This window comes from Halichoerus grypus, chromosome 1 (assembly GCF_964656455.1).
Source record: "Halichoerus grypus chromosome 1, mHalGry1.hap1.1, whole genome shotgun sequence".
NCBI classification, from domain to species: Eukaryota; Metazoa; Chordata; class Mammalia; order Carnivora; family Phocidae; genus Halichoerus; species Halichoerus grypus.
In genome coordinates this window covers 91838419-91864888 of record NC_135712.1, presented here as the reverse complement: position 1 = coordinate 91864888, position 26470 = coordinate 91838419, and the positions used below count along the sequence as shown (strand labels likewise).

Here is a 26470-nt window from a genome sequence, read left to right as displayed (position 1 = left end):
TTCCACAATTTAGGACCTCGGGTGGCAGGTGATTTGGGTTGTTAAGACCATATGGTGAGACTCATTGCCTCATATGGAGGCCCTCCTTCCCGTTTGCAGACCATCACCCTGGCTTACGTCTATCATCTCCCACCCAGGCTGGGTTCAGGGCATGCCTTTCTGATGAGAGGCCTTGTTCTACATCCTGCTTCCAGAATAGTCAGCTTTGAAACCTACTTCAATCACTCCATGCCTCTATAACCTCATTGTATTAAAATTTAAATCCTTCAACGTGTAGTTGAGAGCCCTCTCAAAGGTCCCATCTTTTTCCTTGAAGTTTCCAATTTCTGTTCTCTCAAATCCCTCCAAGAAAGACATCTTCATTCATTCATTCAAAGAGGAACCACTGTTTATTTACACCTGAGTATCAGGTGTTTGAGACTTTTTAACTCTCAGGACCTGAACAGAAGGCAATATCACCATTTAACAAATAAATGTTTATTTAAATGTTTACTTAACAGAGGACTCGGGGAACTTTAATAACTTGCCCAACATCACTGGCTTTTGTCTGATGATAATTTCCATACTCTTTACGCTACACCATGCTTCCTCTCATTTTGCAAACATTTATCGTGGTTTCTGTGCTGGGCCAAAACTGGTGTAAGGTGTTAGGATAAGAAGATGAATGAAACACTGAGATCATACATATGAACATACATGTAAAATTTTAAGGCATTTTTGTATACGTTGATTCTTCTTCACTAGAACAAAATCAGTCTAGTGGAAGAAGTAGGCAGAAATAACTGAGATCTGGAGGGGAAACAGGAGTGTGCAAAGAGAAATAAGATTCAAGCATTTGCTGATTTAGGACCAAAAAAAAGGGGGGGGCGAGATAGCTCCTTTCTTTTTGGAATTTAAATTTGATTTTGGAGCTGTGTGGGATAATAGTGAATGCAGGCAAATAGGGCCCTCCGTCCTAACGGGCTTCTTTCACCAAATCTTTCCACACGGGAGAAGCCCTCTTTCTAAAACATGGTTCCAGTCCTGGGTGACAGTCCTGCCTGGGGAGGGGGAAAAAAGGAAAAGCAGTGGCTCCCCAGCTCCCACCTCAGCTTCTCCAGCTTCCCTCAGAGCCATGCCCTCCAGCCGAGCTGAACTCTCATGACTTCAAAGCACATCTCTGTCCTTGTGTACATGTTTCCACTTTGTCTGGAGCCTTATGTCTTCCTCTTCTCTATCCTAAGATAATTTCCTCGTCTTTGAGCTCCAGCTAAAATCACTCTCTCCTTCCCCACAGTCTCATAGCTCTTTTCCCCAGAAGCTCATCATTCTTTTCAGCTCTTCTCACATTGCTCTGAAGCTACCGTTCACGTCCTCCACTTGATTGGGTCTTGTTCATTTTTGTATCCCCAGCATCCACCTAGCATTGTGCTTTGAATAAAGTACCCCTTACATATGTTTGTTGAATAAATTAATTGAAAGTATGTGGATGTGGGCGCCTGGGTGGCTCAGTTGGTTAAGCGACTGCCTTCGGCTCAGGTCGTGATCCCGGAGTCCTGGGATCGAGTCCCGCATCGGGCTCCCGGCTCGGCGGGGAGCCTGCTTCTCCCTCTGACCCTATCCCCTCTCATGCTGTTTCTCTCTCTCTCTCAAATAAATAAATAAATAAAATCTTTAAAAAAAAAAAAGAAAGTATGTGGACGAATCCAAATGAGTAGATAAATTGGCAAACTTCAGAGGGCAGAAGGTTAGATTCAAGTGTAGAAGGACAGGCTTGGCAAAGGAGGCAAACGTAGGCAAGAGAAATTGAGAAGACTCAGGTTAGTTGCTTGCCCTGAAATTTCAGTTCTCTGCCAGGTTCAAGAAAACTCATTATTAACATGAAATCTGGACACATCTTCTTTCTTTCTTCTCCTTCTCCCCGTCACGCACCCCCTCCTTTCTTCAACAGGCAATTCTGATGCTAGTTCCATCTCCCTACATGTCTGAGCTAAGATCTGAGTGCTATAACAGCTCTTAAGCATTTTTCATCTCAGTATTCTTGTATGTTTTTCTGGCTTTAATACAGTACTATGTACAATCGCTTTATCTGACAGATGATTGTTCTTTTTAGGTCAATGAAAGTAATGCATTGCCTCTGGTCACTACTGAGTACTGCTTTGTGACCAATAGTTGATGCTGAATGTAATTATTTAGGATACCTGGGGAGCTAAGAAGAGAAGGGGCCTTTGTGGGAGAACTTCTCTGCCTTCTTGCCTCCGGGATAATTGGAGGGGTGGGATGGGAGGCAGCCCATTAACCATTTTGAGCCTCTACAACAGGAATGCATTACGTTTAATCAATATAAGCCTAACAGTTATCTAATGAGTCACATTATGCACGATGCTATGTTTGACAGTACAGAAATACAGATATGAGTACGGATCAGTTTCTGCCCCTCTGAGTGCATATTGGGTACCGAAAGGGGGAAATAGACATTTTGACTTTGGTGTCATAAAAATCTGTTCACGCTATGTTAGTTGTATGAACAAGTGCTGTGGGAAATAGACAAGCGAGTGACAAAATAGCTCACAAGGTTGTGGGGATTTAAAAAAGTTAGCTGTGTAAATGAAAAAACGTCATAGTCTTAGCTCTGATTATTACTCAGCAAACACTGCATTTATATTGGTGTTTGGCGATCTTTTGCAGAACGCACAGCCCTCGTTTTTTAGGAGCTGCTAGTTCCCCTAAGCCTCAGACTTCTTTAGTCTGGCTGAATCAAAAAGAGTTTCTCCTCAGCTGTGCAGGCCTGGGAGAAAGGAGGCTCCCACAGCCCTGCGAATCTGAGATTTTTTTTTTTTGGCGGCGGTTTTACTCTGCAGTTTACGGCAGTGGGCGGGCCCCAAATCCCCATGTGGTCCCGACATCATTGACATGGCGGAATCCCCCATCAAACCCTCCTGGTAGTTATTTGAGCGGCGGCGGCGGCCGGAGGAGGAGGAGAGCGGCGGCGGCGGCGGCGGCGGGAGCAGCGAAGGGGGCAGCGGGGATCCTCGGGGCTGCCGGCTGAGAAGGCGTGGGCACCCCGGTGTGTGGCGCGCCCGGAGCCCCGCGTTTCAGCCCGAGGGAAGGTAAGGCGTGCAGGATCGGGAGACTGGAGGGGACTGGGACTCCGCGCCTCGGCCGCCGGGTCCCGCGCGCTAGAAAGCCCCGGCCGGACGCCGAGTCCGCTGTAGTGCGATCCTGTCCCGGAGCGCTCCTGGCGCGCCGGGCTTCCCGGGAAAACTTGGCGCCAGACTCCTGGGGCACCCCGCGCTCGCCTGGGCACCCCGGGAACACGGGGCCCGGGAAGGGGCTGGCCTCCACTTTGGGGCCGCATCTTGCTGGGCTCGGGTCCCCCGCCCGTCCCCCCAGCTTGCCTGGGCTTGGAGGAGGGAAAGAAGCGGGTAGATTCTTCTTGATGAAAAAAAAATCTGGGCAGTGGCTCCCGGGCTCTCCCTCCCCCTCTCGTCCTCCCCATCCTTCCCAGCAGATTCTGTCCGAGGAATCCGCTCCCCCTCCCGGAATCTCCGCGGCAGGAACGCTGCCCGGGAGGGGGAGGGCGGGCGGAGAGGCCGAGGAATCTTCGACGTGTCACTTTCAGAGGCTGTAGATTTCCATATGGTGGAGGGAGGAGGGCGGGCGTGCGAAGTGGGGCTGGAAGTTGGGGCCGCCTCTCCGCGCCGGGCGGGGGCGGGCCGGGACCTCGCACCCCGGGATGCTCGCGGGGAGGGTCCGGGCCCGCAGCCCCGGGAGCCGTGCCGGCCCCCTGTCCCCGGCCGGGCCTCTCCAGGACACTCCCCGCCTCGCCGCTGGCCACCTCCGTGCGCGCCACGTCCTCCCTCTCCGTCCTGCCCCCCGGGCTCCCCCCCCGGGCTGGGGGCGGTAACCGGCGGCCCCGGCCGGACTCGGCGAGCCCAGCGGCTGGAAGATCGGGCGGGGGAGCGGGGCGCGGCGGGAAGGAGCGGGCGACCCGGTGTGTGGGCCAGCGGAGCTCCGGTCAGTCGGTCACCCCGAGGGGCGCCCGGGCCGGGGGTGGGGCGGGCGGCGGAATCCGCTCCCGGAGGCGGCCGGGAGGGGCCGCGCGTACCGTCTGGTGCCCGCGGCGGGGCGGGGGCCGGCCGGCGTGGGAAGGCCCTGTCACCCTGGGAGGAAAGTGGGGCCTCGGGCTGTGCCCGCGAACTTTCCCAAAGGTCCGGGTCCGGGCGCCCCGTGGGAGCCCAAGCACCAGGGCCCGGTGTCCCGGGAGACGGGGCTGGGCCGCCTGGCGGCGCCGTTGGCGGGGAGGCTTCCAGGAGTGCGCGATTGGAGTTGGAGCTTTTCGAATCCCAGCTCCCACCCTGCCATTCCAGACGAAGGGAAGCAGTGACATATTATCCAGACATTGCCGTTTGCTGACTTCCTTAAAAGTTACAACTCTTTATTTTCTCTTCAGCCTAGCATTTCCTTGAAAAAAAAAAAATGGAATTTGGCCGCGATGGGCCGACGCTGAGGCCCCAAATCCACACGTTTATCTCTCCATCCCTGTCGGTTTCTAGTCTCCCTCCCCTTCTCACACCCAGGCTTAATCATATTTTGGAACGGGAGAGATCTTTTGTTGGGTGGGCACCCTTTGATTTGCTTGTCCGTTTATTTTTTAATGTGCGGCTAATTTGATTTGAATTTCCTCCAGTTTCCAGGCCCTGCTAGGGAAAACTAAGGGAGAGGAATAAGACACATTTTTTTTTTTTTTTTTTTTGAAAAGTGGAGAGAGGTGGGGCATTGGGAAAGGGGAGGCACGGCGGTTGTGGGCAAAGAGTCAGAGGGAGCAGACAGACCCGGAAGAAAAGGAATCTGCTCTGGAATAACACTTTTTTTTTTTTTGGAGGCTGCAGGCCTTGGGCAAAAATGCACCGCTCTGTTCTGATCTCCACTGTCTGAGTTGCTCTTCCACTCTTCAAATTAAAGCTGTGACCCTGGGGTCCTGAACAGGCTGGGGAAGAGGCCTATACCCCAAGGCAGCCAGTCGCCCTGGTTTTGTGCCTTGTGTGGGGGCCCTTGGTTCCCCCTCATTGGAGGCAGGCTTTGTAGACCTAGCGTTCAGTCAATTTCCTGGTTCCCAGGGAGCAGCTGTTAACCAGAGTAAAGTCTTTGGGCATGTTTCTGACCCTGCAAGGAGATCTCACCCATGAAGGTGTAATTCTCACTTTGTTTAGACACTCGAGGGTCACCCACAAACTGGGTAAGAATGAGGCATAGCTGGTTAAAAAAAAATCATTAAAAAGTTCTGTTTAAACTCATGTGCTTTTAAAGTGTTCTGGTTTAAATACTAAGAGAAAAACTTATCTGTAAGGATAGTGTTCATTTAAAAGAGATGTGAAAAGTGCAAGATACCATCATGGAATAGGGGTTGTAGTTTCTAATTACAGTATATACAATTTCAGAAGGATATTCCCGTAACCTTTTAAGACAGACTTTATAAATAGCCCGCATCAGACTGTGGACTGTTGGAGAGCCAGTATTGTGGGGTTTTTGGAAGAATGCTTGGGATTGGCTAGGAGGCTATAGGAGCCTAGGTAGTAATTTATTCAGTAAGAGATTGTGCCCCTTTTGCTTAACACTTCATTTAACATGGTAGGATTTGATAGTGTCCTTAGACGTTAGCCAGAAGAACTTCTTAAACTTTTCAGTGTAGGAGAATGAGGCTCAGGGGGGAAAGTGACTTGTCCAGCGTTGCTATCATTGGCTAAAGTCTAATATATGATTGTATTAATAACTACTCTTTCTTGAATTATCTAATGTGTACTAAGCCCTATATACTGTGAGTTTTTATATATTATCTCATTAAAATTGTAATAACAGTCTTTAAATTTACGTGATGTTATCGACATTTCACAGACAAGGATGTTGAGGTTCACAGGAATTAAACTAACTTGTGTAAGATCACTTTGCTACCCACAGGGTTTTCTTTGACGGCAGAAATGGCTCCTTAGCTCTGCTGTCCAGTACGGTAGCCACAAGGCACGTTAGCTCTTGTGCGTTTGAAATGTGGCTAGTGCAACTGAGGAAGTCCATCTTACATTTTATTTACCTTTTTAAAAAAATTGTATTTACTTTTAATTATTTTAAACTGCTACTGTGGCTAGTGGTTACCATATTGGAAATCACAATGTAGAACTTTCTGACTCCCAAATATGTTCACTTTTAACTGGATCGTATTGCTTTTTAGATCTAGTTCAGTGTTCTTTCTTCACCAGAAGATGCTTAGATTCAGCCTTCCAGTGGAATTAAGTGCGGATTTAGCTATAGCTCAGTTTTGCTTTTATACCTTGAGTGGATAAAATAAACACATTTTTTTTTTTAATGCTAAAATAACATAGTTTAAATTGATGGACAAAAATGTAAATGACATTTTCTTGTTTGGTTGAAATAATCTTTTATAGGAACTGCTGAAAAGGCAGAGCTTGTTGGTTATTTTAGTGTAATAAAGGAGTGTAAATAGGAGGCAATATGAAAAATCACTGACGGGGGGGGGTTAAAAAAAAATAACCTGCTAATAACTGTGTTTACCTAGTCACTGGGTGATTCTTTCCATATGACTTCGTGTCAGGTAAATAAAAATGTGAAACCATCATTCACTTTTCCTTATGTAGTTGCAGAATTAATCTGAAGAATTAAAATCATTGCTTTACTACCAAAGAATAAATTCAAATATAAAACACTATATTTCATCTATGAATTAGGAAGAATATATTTAAGAGGAAACAAACAGCCAGGAATACTCTTGGTGGCAAATGGTCAAGTAGTTTTCTGATTAGTGAGTCCAATTTATCTTTGTTGTGTTTTAGAATTCATCTGATAGAAGGAGTTCAACAACTTTCTTGATTTTGTATGAAATAGTGAAAATTCCAGCTCCTGTTAAAGTAAGCATTTATCTGGATTCTATCTATAAATGTCCAGTAACTGAATACTTTTTGGGGGGGGGGGAGCATACTACTTTCAGGAAAAGACAAATGATAAAGTAATCTTATTAGGATTTTTAAAGAAGTAACTTCCAGGTTCAGTATAAATATATCTGAATCTCTTGTGTCTTTCATAGTTATTGTACTTCCCAGGATTAATTGCAGTTCATGATCCTGGTACTAGAGCATTATTTGATCCTGAAAGACCTACACTTGTAAATCAGCTTTAAATTGATCTGTATTATTTTAGTGTTAACATGAATTGCATGGCCTCCAGCTCTTTCAAACTTGTAAATTCAATTACAGGTGAGTCATTAGTTAATGACACTGTTGAGATAGCTGAAACACCCTTTTCATACCCATTCCTGACCCTTGGGAGCATAGTTATTTTCAAGGAACCAGGTTATAAATAGGATTATAGTGTTCTCTCGTGAGTGTGACCAACATAGGAAACACCATTTAACTCATGATACATGGTTCCATTTGTCGAACGTCAAGGCGTTTAATACAAGTAAGAGACTTACTAAAATCTTTTAAAAGACAAAAGATGTTGAAAGATGGGCAAATAATGGGCAAAGATTAGAAATCTTAAATGTCTGGTGAGGGCTGCCTCTGAGCATCAGTTTGAAATCAGAGTATCTACTCTGCCAAGGACTTACTTTACTTTTTAACTGTGTATTTTTTTATAAACTTCTGAACGTCTCTCAGTTTGGGTTTCCTGATTTTATTATAAAGAGAAAACATCTCATCCATACCTTTTTTTTTTTTTTCAAATGGTTGTCCAAGGGATTAATGAGTCAGTGTATTGGAAAGTGTTTGGTAAAGCCTTATGCAAACTCCATTGTCTGTTATATTCCAAAGTTTAAAATAGCTGTTCTGTTACATTACTTAGCACATTTTTAGGGACCTCCAAATTGCACGTGGACAGTGTGAAAGATAATTTATTTTCCCCTTTTTGATGAGTAAATAAAGCTTAAAGCTCTAGGTTGCGGTGTTCATTTTCTCTCTCTTCTGATAGAATAGTTGATTTGTGACCTCTCAAAAATTGTACTGTACGTAGGTCATCCCAGCTCCATGTTTTGGGGAAGTTTTTCCTTAGATGTAGCTTATAGCTGGCTAGCATTGCTGACGTGGACACGACAGTCTGCTTGATTTGGGGTTTTTCTTGAGATCAAGGGAGAAAGGGCAGTCTTTTAGAGGAACTTTCAATACTGAATGATAGAGGCAGAAGGCTTTAGTCATTGTATATTATCTTAGTAAGCCTATTATTTGAGCTTTCAGTAATTACAGCCGAGAATGGGGGGAAAAGAATATTTTCAGGTAGAGGTAGCTTTGCAGCTTACCTATGTTTCCATTTTAGAAATCATAATTGCCATTTCTTCACATTAACGAGAGTTTATGTGTCCATTAAATGAGAGTTTTTTGTGGTAAGATTTTCAAGCAAACCTTAATTCTCATCGTATGGCTGTTGGGAATACACTTAAGTGCTTGAGGAGAAACTTTATTCTTTAGTTTACTTAGAACGCCTTTGAATATAGGAAAATATTCATAGGTGTGTATATATATACTTTTTTGCCTTAAAATATAAAGTATGGTGGGGCCCCTGGGTGGCGCAGTCGGTTAAGCATCTGACTCTTGGTTTCAGCTCAGGTCAAGATCTCAAGAGTCTTGAGATGGAGCCCCACACATGGGGCTCTGTGCTCAGCGAGGAGTCTGCTAAAGTTTTTCTTTCCCTCTCCCTCCGTCCCTTCCCGCACTCTCGCGTGCTTTCTCTCTCTTTAAAATAAATAAATAAATCATTAAAAAATATAAAGTATGGTATGGTGTTATGTGCTTCAAAAGGCGGAAAATACTTGAATCGTTGTGGTTAGACAGAGGCAGGTCTCTGTAGAAGTCAAGCACAGGCTCACTGGGAGGATGACCTGATGGTAGTTGGGCGCTTAGGAGAGGCTAGTCCCTAGTCATGAGCTTATCTGGAGGGGAGTTGTTTATGGTGCAGTTTAACTGTTTAGGATCAGTCCTTGGGGACCAAAAATATGGGGGGGTTGGGCAAGGGGATAGAGGGACGGGAAGTTTTTTAAGCCGCCAAATGTAAATCAGGTAAGGTAGGGAGATCCAGTGGTTAGCCATCTACAAGTGGGCGTATTTCTCATTTTGAAAGTGGATCCATCTTTGAATCTTTCTCTTTTTTGCCCCTAGTTGAGGTATGCAAGTTTAGCATTCTGGTGACTCCGGGATTGTAATTTTCAATGCCCTTGGCGGTACTCACTATTGTTTCAGGCATTGGCTCCTGAGGTTTTGTTTCTTTGATATCTTGACAACTGCTTGTCAGTTTTAAATAACAAGAGGGAGAAGATTTTAGTGAGATGGTATTTAATTTTATTTCATTCACTTGTTTATTGCCCCGGAAAGCATTTATTGAGTTCTACACTAGATTCTTCGTTAATGGAGTATTCTACTCTATTCAGACTTTTTTGGGGCAAATGCAAAGCATTTTTTATTAACTTACAGGGCTATTTTCCTCATGTTTTTGGAATGTTGTGTAGAGAACGGTGTCTGCCACCAAACTCTTAGGGCAGGGTGGTGGCAACTTCAATTCTTTAATCCTTTCTGAAATTTGAGAAATGTTAAAATTGGAGCACTTACAGGCTATGTTTAAAACTTAATTTATATTCGAATTGAAGGCTTCTGATACATCCCGTTTTGACTCTGGAAGATGAAGATTTTTATAAAGGCAACGAATCAGAAAAGTTTCCTTAAACTAAGTATAATACCAACTCATGGTCTTCCATTATGAAAAGCTTTCTGTTGAAATAACTGTCTAGAAAATTGTCTTTATACTTGAGCAAATGTGGTAAATTTGAGAGGTAATTGAAGACTCTAAAATCCCAGGAAATGGCATGATTTAATTTATTCTTAAGGGACTCAGCTTCTCCACAACTGGTGAAAGAGGGGTCTCTATTAAAAATAACTCCATTGTTCTTGATGTAACTAATTAGGAATTTGCAATTATCCAGGCAAGTCTAGGATAAAGTTTGGTTTACTATTCTATATGAAAAAGTTTTCCTGTAACAGCAGTTTAAATAGATCATAAGAGGGAATATATTTTCCAAATTAGGAGAACAAACTACTTTTAAGCACTTTGGAAAAATCATTTTATTAAAAGCAGTGTAAAACTGCAATAGGGGTTGAAGCTAGTTCTACTGGGGGGCGTTTCATAGAATGCAGGAGCCCTTGGACATTGTTGATTTACTCAATGCTGTCCCATGCTAGGAACAGTTTACTAGCAAAAGTTAGAACTCTATTTTTGTATCCAGAGTAAATCACAACAACAAACAAGTATCTATCACACCCTACCCCCACCAATAGACTCCAACTATGCCTGTTTATTTGTTTTGGAGTTTTTCTGTTGACATTTGCTTCGCTACTTGTTAATTTCTTTTATCACCTGTAAGCACTTGATGGCAGATTTCGGTGAGAGCAGGTGTTAAAGGTTTAAGAACATCATTATTACTTTCAGTTGCCCATCTCCCCTGCCTCCGCTGTTTGGGCAAACGTGTGGAAAGCCGTGAGTAGTAGTTAAACAAGCCCATTACGCACCCTCCTCCTCTGCTTTTACTAAAGCAGGACCTTCCCGGGCAGCTGAATGAACTGAGCGGTAAGAACAGTAAATTTCTTTAAAATTATTCGTATATTTACATGCAATTACTCAGACAATGAAGTTTTCTAGCATATGACTTTTTAGGGGTCAGATTGACCAGTTTTTACAGTATAAGTTGTATGTGTGGGATACTTAATACATTTTTAGGATATTATGCTTCATTTTCTATTTTGAAGTGTTTTTTTTTTTTTAAACTGTATCTTCCATTGTTTAAGTTGTTTAGGGGGAAAATACTGTCTTTAGATATTGCTGTTTTCTGGTTTTTCTTTTGTGGTTTTTCTTAAGAAAAATTATTCCAATTTAGAGTAATAGAGGTAAACATTATTTTGGATTAGTGAATCAGAAAAGACTTAAAAGTACATTGACTCGGAACCCTACTATATTTGCTGTTGAGAACGAAAAAGGTAGAGCTGCTGGAAAAAAGTTTTGTGGTTTCTCTAAAAATTAAATACAGAATTACCTAGCAACTACATTCTTAGGTATGTACCCCAAATAACTGAAAGCAGTGACTCCAACAGATACTTGTACACCAGTGTTTATGGCAGCAGTATTTATAATATCAGAAAGGTGGAAACAACCCAAGTGTCCATTCACAGATGAATGGGTAAAGTGTGGTATATACTTACAATGGAATATTATTCAGCCATTAAAAAGGATTGGGATTCCTACACATGCTACAACATGGATGAACCTTGGAAACATTATGCTGCGTGAAGTAAGGCAGACACAAAAGGACAAATGCTGTGTGTTTCCACTTACATGAGGTACTTAGAAGAGGTAAATTCATAGTCACAAAGTAGAATAGAGATTACCAGGGCTAGGGGGAAGGGGATTAGGAGTTACCGTTTAATGGGTATAGAGATTCTGTTGGGGATAATGAAGTTTTGGAAATGATTCACGGTGATGGTTGCACAACACTGTGAATGTACTTAATGCCACTGAATTGTATGCTTAAAAATGGTCAAAATGATAAATGTTTTGTTATGTATATTTTACCATAATAATAAACAAGAAAAAGTATTGAAGGAGATTTATTCCACACCATCGCAGTTTGTCTCTATTTGCTCCGCCTTGGTCTACCTCCTTGGTGGTATGTAGGTTTTTTTTTTTTCTTTTATTCTTTCCTCCTCCTATTGCATTCTAAAGGGAGATTCCCGCAGGCCATTTTTAGAGATCAGAGTGTCCTCATTTTATTAACTGACTGAATTTAAGAGACTGTTTAAAAGTAGTAGATCTCTGGAGGGGAAAAAAAAGACCTTTTAATATTTAGATGAACCCGGTAGTTTATTAATATCCACAGACTATGTAGGCACGGAAAGGTACTCTGTCCTTTTACTGTGAGTCATCTAAAAACCAGGGATGTACAATTAGACTTGTCATATTTTCTATTCCATTTGGTCATCTTCAGTACTTTAGGAAAAAGTTTCATTTCCACTCAGAAACGTTCTTAGTCATCTCAGTTAGTACTAATGTTGGAAGTGTTTAGGTGCTAACATTCTTTAGTTCCTTAGACTAAACCCTGTTGGAAGGGATAGAGTGAAAGAAAGCATGTAGTATTCTGTTTTATTCATTATGAACTTGTCCCTAGCAGCTAATAATTTTGTGGTAGTTATTGCACCCTGAATGTTGGTGGTTTGTTTTTTGTTTTTTGCTTCTGAGATATTGGTGTTGAGTTTGGGTAGGTCACTTGTAAAAAGATGGCGGGATTCCCATTAAGTGATTAAGTATAAAACTTAAACATCAGATATAAATACATGTTAGGAATACTAGAAATATCATAAAAATTCAAGTGGAAAGATTTAAGTTCATATACAAATAGGTTATAGGGAAAATTACATTGCTTTAATTATATATGTATGTAATTAATTAAAAAAAAGCATTTGTCGTCCATAACAGTTCTTTAATTCCTGAACTCCTGGAAAACAGTATGAAGTTGCAAGGGTATATGATGGTAGTGAGTGTGTACTCTGCTCTCTCTATGGGTATGCTGTATTTTCTTTGTTGTGTATGTAAATAGTATTCATGCCATAGCAGGCCATTTTTGTGGTCTAATTACTCCACAGGCACTCTCATTACCAACTGATATCAAAAGGCACTGAGAGCCATGATCTCTTTATATGTAGTAGAGACATGAAGAATTATAACATGTTTGCAGAGTGCTCTTTATTGATTTTGGCCTACTCAAAAGAAAAGAATGTCCTATCCATTTTGCATATCCTCATTATGTTCCAGAGCCTCCTTTTAGGTCATTTGTAATTTTCTTTAAATTCTTCTAGCACTTTATCTGTACTTTTGAGAATGCTTGTCCTTTTCAGTGTTGTCCAGTTGTCTCCTTGCTCCCCTAACTTGAATGTAAGGATGATAACTGATTTAGGGTCTTTCATGGTGAGTGCATAGTAAATGTCCCTTGGATGGTTGAATGGATGGATTCCCAGGTTGAATGTACCATTTACACTTCGTGCGGTGCCTCTCCTCAGGTGCTCTGTCAGTATTTCTTCTACTGAAGTTGACCTCTTAGAAGCATGGGCCATGTTGTGGACATTTTTGTGTTTCCAACAGTGTTCGTAAGGTTTTTTTTTTTTTTTCCCTCATAGTGGGGATCTAATAAATATTTAAAGTAAAACAAAGGCATGAGTCACCTTCAGTGCAAGTCTGGCTTTGCATTTATTACTATTTTAAAGAAATGAAAGGGGCGCTTGGCTAGCTCAGCCAGTAGAGCATGCAACTCTTAATTTTGGGTTCGTGAGTTTAAGCCCCATGCTGGGTGGAGAGTTTACTTAAAAAAAAAAAAATAAAGAAATGAAGGTTTTCCAGAGAATAAATGGGCTTTTTCATTTCTCTGTTAGGTTGCTCATTGATTTTGAAAATTTTAACAAATAGCTTCTATTTGTATTCCCTAAAAATGTGGTCCTTGATTATATATATTTTGCATATCCATTGGACTCAGTTTGGGAATTACGGCAATTATTTTATGAAAAAGGTAATTTTTTAGAGATTTGTGGTAGTTTAAAATAATCCTTTTATAGGGAAATTCTAGAAGGGTGATATGAAGGGATGGAAATAAACCAAAATGTGCCTTGCTGAGGTGTTGGGGGCCCAGCTGAGATAGTTGATTCTGCTAGACTAGTGGCCAAAGTGTAAAACCTTAGTAAAACTAAGCCATGGAGAACGGGTCAAAGAGCACATCATAGAAACCTGAGGAGAGTGACCTCGGCTATTTGAAGGTAAGGAGCTTTACCTTATTCAGAAGGTGGAGTTAAAGTATGCTGGAGAAGAGCAGAATCTTTTTATTTTTTTTTAAAGATTTTATTTATTTGACAGAGGGAGGACAAGCAGAGGGAGAGAGAGAAGCAGGCTCCCTGCTGAGCAAGGAGCCCAATGTGGGACTTGATCCCAGGACTCTGGGATCATGACCCAGGCCAAAGGCAGCCGCTTAACCGACTGAGCCACCCAAGCGTCCCAAGAGCAGAATCTCTTGGAGCATTATAGTGTGAGTGGAGCGGAGGGTGCAAGGGGCTCTTATTCATTATGTCTGGGGTGGCACTTGGGAGTCGTTATTTTATTTTATTTTATTTTATTTTTAAAGATTTTATTTATTTATTTGAGAGAGAGAGAATGAGAGAGAACACATGAGAGGGGGGAGGGTCAGAGGGAGAAGCAGACTCCCTGCCGAGCAGGGAGCCCGATGTGGGACTCAATCCAGGGACTCCAGGATCATGACCTGAGCCGAAGGCAGTCGCTTAACCAACTGAGCCACCCAGGCGCCCGGGAGTCGTTATTTTATAAAGTGTTTCAGGTGAATGATATGATCCAGGCAAGTTTGGGAAATTGACCTTGACCAATGGCTGGAGAGAAGTTGTGGAAGGAGTCGTTAGGAGACCAGAGGGACTCCTGTTAGGAATTAGGGTAGAACTGAAAAGGGTTTGGAATTAAAATGATTTTATCATCATATTCTTTGGGGCAAAATGATAACCAGCTCTTGGCAGTTTTATATAGAAACGAGTGTAGGACACTTGTCATTTGTGCACTAAACTTACAAACATTCTGACCACAAGTCAGATGTAAAACATAGTAATAGTGACCAGTAATTGTCAAGCACCTACCATGCACCAGCCATATTCATAAACGTAATCCTGGAAGGTAGATGTTGTTTTCTGTTTTCCTGTGTGTTTCCAGTATGTGCAGCAGGAACTGGTCCATACCAGGTGCCCTATAAATGTTAAGTGAATCGAAGATTAGAAAGGCATAGAAGGTTGGAAATATCACCTAGACTGATTACAGACCTTTTTTCAGCTGCATCACCCTGCTTCTCAGTAGTTCCCATGAAATACCTTATTTGTATCTCCAGACTTGTCTATTTGTATTCCCAGGTAGCTAGCTAGCTGGATTCTAAGGCTAAGTATTAGCTGAAGGCCTTCCATGTGCTCAACCCGTCTATTGCCCAGAAACCTAAAATTTGTTTTTAAAACAATAATAAGGGGTGCCTGGGTGGCTCAGTTGGTTAAGCATCTGCTTAGGACTCAGGTCATGATTTTGGGGTCCTGGGATCAAGCCCCACGTGGGCTCTTTGCTCAGTAGGGAGCCCGCTTCTCTCTTCTCCCCCGCTTCTCTCTTCTCCCCGCTGTGTGCACTCGCTCGCTCACTCTCTCAAATAAATAAAATCTTAAAAAGAAAAATAATATTCTGGACATTTCCCAAGAGATTTTCCTAGATTGTTTTCTGTAATAGCAACTTAATCTTGGGATGAGAGAAAAACCAGAAAATAAAAGTATACTTTGTAAAAAGTAATATATAAGAAACTCAATATAGTGAATGGAAAAAATCTAGAGCAGTCGCTTAGGAAATGGTAGTGAAGTTTTTACCTTATTCAGACATTTGAAAAACTCCCAAGAGGTTTTTCACTGAGTGGTACTACAATTTTGTTCATCTTACATCCGTCTCCTCGAAGCCTTTCATTTAACTTAATTTATACAGAGCAAGATCCTGTGCTTATAATTTGCACCTGGAAAAGCAGAGCCTGCTACTCCTAATACTAACCCTTTTTCTCCTTTTAAGGCTAATAGTTTCTGGTGTTTGGTTGTCCCAGAGGCAACCACAGAGATGGGACCAGCACAGAAGTGACTAGAGGGAGCCTCGTCTCTGAGCTCAAAGCAGCAGCTCCTGTGGTTAATGAAAGGTGACCTCAGGATTCAGAGGAGCCCTGTTGCTTTCCCAGACGGCCCAGGCTAAACCTGGGGAGCTGGCAACCCTAAATGCTTCCTTTGTTAGAAATCATTTAGTTCTCTACTCCATCTTTAGAAAGTGAGTTCACTGAGGTGAGTTAAGGACAAGGCTCTGAAGTGGGGCCCGACTTGCTTTCGTTCCCTGCGTGGGGGTGGGTGGACTCAGACTAATGAAGATGCCGCCCTCAGGCTGTCTTACCTCACCAGTTCCTGCTGCTTCCCGGAAATGCCCTTCTGGGCGCAGAAGGAGCTTTGCACCACTCTGGGGATTGTGTTCCCACAGAACGGGGAGGGCTGTTAGGACCTCCTTTCCTTCTTTCTCTTCTGCGCAGGAGGAAGGCTGTAAATGGGGAAACGTGTGGAGAAGTGCTGCTCCGAGCTGGGCTGCCTGAGCGTCCTTCTCTTCGGGAAGCTGGGGGCTGGGATGCCTCAGCCTGCTCCGACCTTTCAAGGCTTGCTGGTGGCAGGTCTGCAGATGCAGATTACCCTGGCGATCACTCACAAGAGTCTGGGACACCTGGGTGGCTCAGTGGGTTAAGCGGCTGCCTTTGGCTCAGATCCTGATCCCAGGGTCCTGGTATCGAGCCCCATGTGGGGCTCCTTGCTCAGCGGGGAGCCTGCTTCCCCCTCTGCCTGCCACTCCCCCTGCTTGTGTGCTCCCTCTCTGACAAATAAATAAGTAAAATCTTTAAAAAAAATAAAATAAAATCTGTTGTATCCCTTAAGATGTAAAGAAACAGTTTCAAGCGTCTATTAAAAAAGGAATGTGTTAGTTTTAGGATTTGGGCATTTTCTTTGCTTGTTTTTATTTTAAACTGCTCGGACCCCTTTCTGTCTAACCCTTACACGCTTTGACCACCATCACCCGAAGGTGGAAATTTACTTAATTTTGGGTAAGGGATACTACAACTTGCCCATGTATGTAGACTCATGTTGAGACTGAACCTGCCCATGTATGTAGACTCATGTTCAAAGAAATTATACAGTCAGTAGTTTTGAGCCTCTTAGAAAGGAAGTAAGTTTAATTGTTAAAATGCTATTTTTCTTTTTTTTTTTTTTTTTTAGGGAGAGGTATGGGGGAGAGAGGAAACGGGTAGCAACTTTTAAGGCTTATATTTTATTTCAGGCTTTAATTAGCAGCAGATATCTTAATTTACCATAAAATTTCTTCATTAATGAAGAAACACAGTTATTCCAGGTCTACTTGCTTTTGCCATATTTTAATCCCCCTTTGTGATTACTGAGCCATAGCTTTAACTGGATCTTAATGATGCCTGTAAGAATCTGAAGAATTTTAAAACCTAGCTTTTTAGTAGACTTGGCCATTTGCTTGTTATATTAAATTTAAACATGGAGACTGTCACTTCCTATTTATGTTTCACTTTCTGATTTTCTTCAATTAGTTCAGTGTTCTCAGGAGTTTGCTCAAACCTATCAGGGCATAGTAGTTGGTTCAAAAGTGAAAGAATTAAGGATTCAAATAAATTTCTCTACTAGATTACCTTAGCTTTATTTCATTTGGAGTAATTTTGGGTCCCAAGTGTTTGCCATTAACTTGCTAGTTTTGCAAGTTTTCCTTCTTTGCTCTTTGTGAGGAGCAGAGATTGTAGCCTGAAGAGAGGAGGCCAGGGTTTGGGAAGGATGTAGCACCAACAAAGGTGAGCGAGTTTGTTCCTCTTATATTTCATGTGGGATGGCAAGTTTTCCAAATTCTAGTTTCCACTGAGTCATCCATGAGTTCAGTAGAGGGACAGTTCTAGTCTGCTGTCAGATGTTCTGCTTGGCAGATGAACGGAGAACCTTTTTTTAAAGTGTTTTTAACACAGATTGCTGTGTTCATGTATCTTCAGTAAGTTTCAAGAAATAACTTTCATAACGTTTTTCATGAAAAAGTATAGAATGATTTTCTAGAAAGTTTGATTGTAAGGTAAGGTAGATTAAAAGGAAACCTCTTTTAAAAGAAATCCTTGGGAATTCATCAGCCGCTGTCTATAAAAGCAGATTGTCCATATGATTTTTATATTAGGAGGGCATGGGAAACTATGGGTTTAACTTGGAATTAATATTTTTGGTAATAACCGTCGTAATGTAGTGGAATGACTGAACCCATGTGCTCTGGAGAAGAAGACCTAAGTTTGAGACCGCACTGTGTAGATTTCTAAGTCTGACTTTGGTTAAGTCACTCAGTTGCAGTGGCTTTTTAAACAGGAATTTTTAGGACTCTCTGGCTTGGCACAGAGCTTTGAACAAGGGCTTAGCAAGTGATAGCTGCTATTTTATTATTTTACTTACTGACTACAGACCAATGTAACTGTTGAACATACTTCTTAACAGGATGATCGTTATGTAAAAAAAAGTTCCCAATTATTTTAAGTGTATATGACTATTAGCCATCGTTTTTCTCTTGGCCTTGCCACTGATTCCTTGAATATCCTTGTGTGAGGGATAGCTTTGCCACTCCTCCCTAAAGCCGTACTTGGAGCTCCTTTGCCTTAGTGACATAGTATGGGCAGAAAATGAAATAATATATAAAAAGAAGCCTGTCTGAATGCCAAGCAGTACTAATTATTACAAGTGCTACTTCTACCAGTATTTTTCTTCCTTCCTGCCCCCTCAAAGAGAGGTTGTCCCTTTTTAAGTAGATATAGGACAGCTCTGCTTCCTCTCCTAAAGTCTAGGATCAAAGGAGAGTTGTAATAAAGGAGAGTCCCTCCCTCCCATTCCCTCTCGCTTTTCTTGTGGGTGTTGTTCTAACCGTTTTTAAGAGAGAAGATCAGGCCTTGACATCAGTGGGTGAAACCGTGGGGCTCCCAGGACCTGCCTTTCATCTCTGGGTCACCACTTCAGACGGTGTGCCTCATTTCTGTGATGGCATAAAGCCACCACTGCTGGGGAACCGTGCACTGCAGGTTAAGATCTTGAAGTATTTCTGGAAATCTTAGCCACCTTAGCATGGTTGGGATGCTCATTTCTTTAGAATGACACGGAGTGTTTGGCAGAGGTGTCAGTGAATACAATAGTTTTCTCTGCCTTGGCAGTTCCTAAACCTCACCAACTTCTTAAAAATTGGAAGTCTAGGTCCAAAAAAGTAAGAGAAGAAAACAAAACCGAGTTTTAGTGGATTGTTTACTGGCAGGGTTTTTCTAGACATAAACACAGTTGAATGGAAAGGATAATAGGGATTGGAGCCGGTCTTGCTCCATGAGAGTGAATGAACCAGTGTTAGACTTTAACATTGGAGAAGAAAATAACCTTCACGTTCATTAGAAAAACAAAAACAAAATCCAGGCCGTCGGTACAGGCCGTCAGTATAGGCTAACGGGTGAAAATTAAAGGTCAGTTTCTTCACTGCCCCACCTCAGTGCATGCCTCGGGCCATGTTAATAATGGCAATCCTATTATTTTCTTAGAGTAGGCAGGAAATGCTGTCTACACCCATTAGATTTGTTTGAATGGCCCCTGGCTGGAAATGAAGAAAATTAAATTTTCTAACTTGCAGGGAGGAAAAAAAAAACATCCTACAGTGCAGCATAGAAGTTGACTGTTGGGCTGGGAGAAGAACAATGTCATTAAAAACAACAACAACAACAAAAAACAAACCACCTTGCTATTCTTAATCTCTATTGTAGGGACATTTGGCCCTTATTCACATGGAAATCATGAATGGATTTCTGCAAGTTAGGTGTGTAGAAAACCTTTCTTGAGTATTGTCAGAACCGGTACAGTTCTAGACTTCATACTGCAGCTTGCGGACTGCCCAGTTTCTCCTGTCCCCCACCGGCTGTTGGAAATTTGCTTGAAGGAGGGCTTTGTCACAGCTTTTTTTTTCCAGAAGATGGGTTTGCTTTTCACTGGCAACATTCATGTTGAGGACAGTCTGTTTATTCATTAAGGCAATCAGTTACTTGGTGGTCTTAATAACAAGAAGAGAAAGTTGGTATTAGTTAACGTTACAGAGAAAATACGTGAGCCTGTCCCCGCATCTCCTAATCGTACTGCCTTTCAGAGTTACACCTCCTAATCTCACAGCTCACTTGCTTTCCACTCCTTCTTTTGTGTCTTTGTTTTGATGATCTTTTAAAAGATGATTTTTTTTTTTTAAGCAAGTTGATACCCCTCCTGTATCTTTTTTTGAACAAGGTAAAAGATCTTTATTGCTATTTTGATGTTTGCTTTATTGGGATGTTCTGTTACAGATTCTCAGTGGGTATATAATTCATTCTTCTAAGACATTCAAAAGCTGTTGGATTTTCCCAGAAATATGTGATGAAAAGAGGATCTTAAGTTGAAGGGACTTGCTTAAAAATCACAGGAGTAGCCAGTGCTAGAAGAAGCAGATGTTTCAGTCTTTATGTCTAGAGGTAAAAGAAGTCATTCTATTTTAATGGATCTGTAGGTCATGTAGAACAGAACATCTTGTGTTCCGTAGCTGAAGCACCATAACTTAAGGTCGTTGTATTTGTTATATTGACTGTGTACCTAGAGCTTTTTCTTTGCTTCCTAAGATGATCTGTTAGAAAGGAATTTGTAACATCTTTATAGGAAGAGAACAGTGAACCAAGGGAGCGTTTGTGAATGTTGCCCTTTCTCTTCGTCTTAATTCCTAAAACCTTTTAGCAGTTTGCCTACAGTGGTAACCGTTTTGCTCCTAATAGCTTGCTTCTGGTTGTCACCAACCATGACATACTACTTTTTCATGACGTTTATTTTCCTCATTCATTTGTCACTATAATTATGTACAAGAATAAACAAATCTTTCCTAGTAATTGTAGTGTATATAGCTTATCTGTGTATTTTGTAAATTACATTTTAACAGTAGCACATGACCTAGAACATATCTTGGGGACATTTTTTAAATCCATATTTATATTTCATTTGTAAAAGAAATATAGCTTTCTGTTAGCCTTTTCCATAATAAGGGTCTCAGGAACCATAGACTCCCCCCGTGTTGTTGTTGTTGTGTTTTTTTTTTTTTTTTTTGACAACTCTGAGATTAGTTCTCCTCAGGGCTCCTGACACTAATTGCACGCTATGGCATGGGGAATTTGAAACTTACATATAAAACTAGTTTAAGGGCTTTGAGAAATTTCACCTGATATTCAGAGAGTGGGAGTCAAACGTTTTGATCTGAAAAATTGTTTTCATGATTAGGAATTTAGGTTTGAAATGGTTGTATTCTATTTGGATTATGTATTATTTATGGATTATTAACCGACTAGCTGGAATTTGTTATAGATTGTCTAACCTATTTATTTGAAATACATCTGGTGTATTTAAGTTTGGCAAGAAATCAGGGCAAAGATACAAGTTAGGCGTTATTGTTTATTTTCCTTAATCAGTAAGGCAGTTTGTGTTTTGCCATGGAAAAGTAATCATTGGAAACATTACACCTGATAGCCTATATAAACTTGCTTAACCTTTAGCATAACGAGATTTTTTCCAGGATACTAAATGGATGATTGCGTATAAGGATGTTTATCTATAGTTCGGTGAATTAAAACTTTTAGACAAATAGAAGCCATGTAGCGTTTCTTCCTAGCGTTGTTCTTTTGAATGATTTGGTTAGTAAGAATCTTCATTTTGAAATGTTTTAAACCAGTTGGGCATCTTTTGATCTATATCTTCCTGCCTTCAGCTTTAGGGAATACATGTTTGAATTTGCAGGAATGTGAAGATTTAACCAGGTATTCAGTTCCTGTTAGCTGAGAGAGGTCTTTGGCTTCAATTGACTATAGCTTATTAAATGTTGTTGTGTAACATTTGTTGATGTGTAACATCTTGAAGGGAGGACCCTCATAATGAACCAGTTGACACTTGATTCTCAAATGTTCTCTCTTAGGATTCTCATGACTCAATTTTGTAGTGAACCTCTGAATAAGTAAAAGTGAAAGATGGTTGGGGCACCTGGCTGGCTCAGGCAGTAGAGTGTGTTACTCTTGACCTTGGGTTATGAGTTTGTGCCCCACATGGGGATTAGAGATTACATAAAAATAAAATCTTTAAAAAAAAAGTGAAAGATAGTGGCTCTTAATTAGAATTGATAAATTCCTCTCTTAGATGTCAGTCAGTCCCATTGCTCCGGGGTAAAGGGCTGGTAGTAGTTATGTTCACAGTTGTAGGTGGTGTTCAGGTGAGAGTCAGGTGAGAGTTCGTGGTGGTAGAAGACCGAGGGTAAGGCATATTTATGAGTTGGACCCATACCCAAGCTTTCCTTGGTGTCCCCTGGGTTATGAGGCTGATACCCACTGTGGTGAGAAAAAAACCCGTAGTGGCCCACATCCTACTTTTCATTTATCCTTTAGAAGTAGAAGATTGTAGGAACTGATGGGTTGCATGAATAAGGACCTGAAGCTTAGGGAGCCTTCAGTTCAATTAGAAGTAGCGTTAGAGTAACTGTCAAGGTGTGTGGCAAGGAAAGGAGCAGGGAGACTTCTAATAACTCTTTGTGTTCTCCATTAACAAATTCCTTGAGGGCAGGGACCATGTCTTTCCTTTTTCTTTTTTAAAAAGATTTAATTTATTTGAGAGAGAGCGAGCGCGCGCGGGAGAGCAGGAGTAGGGGGAGGGGCAGAGGGACAAGCAGACTCCCCACTCAGCGGGGAGCCTGACTCAGGGCTTCATCCCAGGACCGGGAGATCATGACCTGAACCTGAACCGAAATCAAGAGTCGGCAGCTCAACCGACTGAGCCACTGAAGTGCACCCCTTTTTCTTTTTATACAGTGTCTGGCAAACAGTAAGTATTCAGTAAGTGTTTACTGAATAAATGACCTAACCACAGCAATACACTGACACTGATACTCCATGTGTTTGAACCAGGAGGAAACTTGCTTGATATTAATTTTAAAGCTGTGTTCCAATTTTAATTCTTGGAAGTATATGAGATTTTCACTTTAAAATAACTGAGGTGGGGGGCACCTGGGTGGCTCAGTCGGTTAAGCGTCTGCCTTGGGCTCAGGTCATGATCTCGGGGTCCTGGGATCAAGCCCCGCATCGGGCTCCCTGCTTAGTGGGAAGCCTGCTTCTCCCTCTGCCTCTGCCCCTGCTTGTGATCCCTCTCTCACCATCTCTCTCTCTCTGTCAAATAAATGGATACAAATCTTTTAAAAAAATAAAATAACTGAGGTGGGGGCCGGTACCTGGGTGGCTCGGTTGGCTTAAGTGTCTGACTTCGGCTCAGGTCATGATGTCAGGGTCCTGGGATGGAAATGTGGTGGGCTCTGTGCTCAGTGGGAGTCGGCTTGTTGTCCCCCCCCACCCCTCCATGCTCTCTCTCAAATAAATAAATAAAAATCTTTACCAAAAAAAAAAAAAAAAAATCCCCAAGTTGCTTTAAAAAAATAAAATAACTGAGGTGGGGTGCCTGGCTGGCTCAGTCAGTGGAGCATGTGACTCTTGAGATCGCGGGGTTGTAGGTTTGTGCCCCATTTTGGGTGTGGAGAGGACTTTAAAATCTTTAAAAAAAATTAAATTACTGAAATGCCTGAAAGTATGTGAAGATCGAAAGATTTTTGGTGTTAATAATAGTCAAGAATTATTTGTCTTGGGTTTATTTAAGCCTCAGACTAGCTTAAGCAAAAAAGTTGAATCTGTTGTACAAAAAACAAGGGCAGTGTTCCTGGACCTCCTGAGGTCATGGAACCAGTCCTGGGAAGTTGCTGGGAGCCACGGTTGCTTTTCTTTCTCTTCTCTCTCTCCTTCCTTTTTGATTAGATACTTCTTCCTCCGTAGAGTCCATCCTATATGAATGGTTGATGCTTCTGAACTCGGAAAGGTTTATCAGTTTTTATTTTTTCCTTCCAAAATGGCAGAGTCTGCACATTATGTTTTAATAATGAATTGAAGGTATGGATGGTAGATATATTGTTACAGCCATTCTGAAGCAAATTCTTTTCCCAGTGTGTCATTTACAGTCTGTTTGTGGGAGGAAACTTATGCAAAGAAAGAATGACCACTATTCAACCAAACAATGATATCTATATTTTCCCGTTTTTTGTTTCTTTAAAATGAACTGCAGTCAGACATGGCCAGGTTGATTTCTTCCCTTAAATCCTCTTAGAAACTGTGCCCAGGCCATGAATTGCTTTGTTCAGTGGGCAGGAAGTGGTTATGTTTGTACAAGTTACACAATCTTGACTAAGTTGGAGCAGAGAAGTAAAGAGATCTCTGATCTTTTTTTCCCAGAATTAACTTTTCTGTTCCACAAACTTAGGCATGATGCACGAACCTGGTTACTGGGGGACACTTAGCAAAATCCTGATTTATTTTATGTATCAGCATAGCTGCCTGTTGAGGGATTCTGAGAAAAACGGTTGCCTGAGATGCTCATGCTGGTATGGAGGTTAAGTTTGTGTAGTTTTACTTCCTTCTTAACAGTTTCTGACGAATGCAGTAAAGATGCCTGAAGCTAGTGTGCTTTTGCAGGCATTACTGCGAAGAGTCAGGCCCCACTTGCTCCCCCCACTGCCCCTCGCAGGCCATTTGGAAATTTACTCTTTTTCTGTTCTGTGGTTGGCACAGTTCCCTCTCCCCACCTCTATATGCCCATGCCTGTTACCTGTCTCTAGTACCCCAATCATCTGCTACTTTTCTTCTTCCTGAAAGTGGGATTTTTCTGTCACTGTTTGATGATTCTTTGAGCATTATGATTGACATTTTGCAATTTGAGCAGAGCTGATTTTATGTATAGTATTCCTAAGTACTTTTCTCATCTGCCCATTCATTCATTCATTCATTCATCCTTCGTCATTTTGATTTCTATTATTTCCTGAAGCCCATATATCACTGAGAGAAAATATAATCTTAATTAAGTGAATAACTTATTCGCTAATAGAGATCAGAATGAGAGGAGAATGAATGGAGAAGTGAATTTAGGTGGAATCAGAAGATATTTTCCCTCTTTTTTTTTTTAAGATTTTATTTATTTATTCATGAGAGACAGAGAGGCAGAGGGAGAAGCAGGCTCCCTGCTGAGCAAGGAGCCCATGCGGGGCTCCATCCCAGAACCTCGGGATCATGACCTGAGCCCAAGGCAGATGCTTAACCATCTGAGCCACCCAGGCGCCCCTCCCTCTTTAAAATACTAGTTATTGGTGACTCCTTTGAAGGAGAATTGTACCAGTTATTGCTGCAAAATCACATGTACTCTCTTTAGATCATTAAGGTTTCTCTTTGGAGTGATCCATTGCCATTACTTCTTTGCTTGTATCTTTTGCTCCCTTTCTTCCTTATTAAATACTTCCGAGGCAAGCCTTGATTTTTGGATGTTTTTGTTATTTTTCTTCAAATGTTCCATAGTACGTAGCATTCTTGGTCTTGTCTTGCTTGCAGTCTATTCTTTGCACTTTACCAAATCACCTGCGTCACCCCAAAATGTCTTCAAAAAGTCCTGCTTTTCCTTATAAGTCTTCCTCCTGTTCAGAATCTTGCAGTGGTCGATGCCCTCTCCTCCTACTCCATTCCTCCCAGAAGTTTCCTTTGATGGTGGTACTTGCCTTGGAATTTCCACTTGAGCCTGTTAAACCCTTGGGGGGGGGGGTGGCGGGAAGGTAATTCTGTCGGCATTCACTTCTCTTTCTCCTGTGTCAAAGGACTGAGGACAAAGAATCCTCCTTATGCATTCTTGTGCTGAGGATTCCAATCTACAGTTTCTGCTCCCCTTGTTTTCTTACCAGGGTCTGAATTCTCTCGCCACTGTTCCTGATAAGATTGTCCATTTCTTCCCTGTTCTCAGGACAGGACAGAAGGGTTCCGTTTGGATTGGCTCAGGATACTCAGATACCAGTAATTTGGTAATGATTACTTGATGCTTTGAAGGCAAACACACAAAATAGCTTCTCTACGAAGGGAGCTGGGTAAAATCAGGGTGGGATGATCTCTAATGAGTTTTCCAGCTCTCTTAACTCTGAATCTGTGAATTCATCCTCAAAGAAGAGTTTGTTCGTCAGAAGAGTGAGACCCATAATTGCCTATTTTCTACTAATTTGTGTTCTATCTGCAGTTTAATTTTGTGAACGATGTTTAGCTAGTTTCCTCAGCTGTAAAACTCCTTATAACTTCTCTCTGTAAGAAACAGCCTGCTGCCAGACAAATTTTCGGATTGTTCAATTTTAAAATGTTTTTTCTTAAAGGATAAGCTAGTTCCCCAATGGAAAGTGTGACTTTTGAGATAACTGCCATGTCTTTGAAATCTGGAAAAAAATATTTGCAGGAAGTCCATAGCCATTGCTGGTCAACATCTTTCTGCTCAGGATGCTCTAGGGCAAGATTACCAAATTTAAGCCTCTGAACTTTCACATTGCTCTTATTCTGAGCGTATTACATGAAATTGGCTTTGAACTTTTCATATTTATGTTTTTGGCAGAGCTGTTGAGAAGCTCTATTTCCATTCACCATTATTGTGTGTCCCTGGTACATAGTAGGCTCTCCATTTGGTTCACTGGATGAATGAAGAAAGTGATCCTACTGTTCGGTCAGTAGGGTTGAAAGAGAAGTCTGCACCAACTTTGTAGATCGCTGGTGATCTTGGGTTCACCCCTGTTGCCCTGTGTATTACATGACCCCACCATTATTGCAGTCTTATAGATGTCTCAGTCACTGCAGGGGACAGACTCAAAGTATCTAGTAGATTTCCACGTGCCATTTCTGGAG

General features: G+C 41.8%; 1 protein-coding gene across 4 annotated transcripts in view; it reads left to right on the top strand.

Moving 5' to 3' along the window:
- Positions 1 to 2893: 2893 nt before the first annotated feature.
- The window catches only part of FNDC3B (fibronectin type III domain containing 3B), a 336800-nt gene continuing 313223 nt past the window's right edge, over positions 2894 to 26470 (top strand). For 2 of the 4 annotated variants that reach the window (XM_078069227.1, XM_036075642.2), the window contains exon 1: positions 2894 to 3089. The gene's annotated coding sequence lies outside the window, so the exon portion shown is untranslated. Of the gene's footprint in view, positions 3090 to 3844; positions 3997 to 6824; positions 6900 to 26470 lie in introns of those variants that run through there. The other 2 variants (XM_078069214.1, XM_036075643.2) reach the window with 2 other exon arrangements.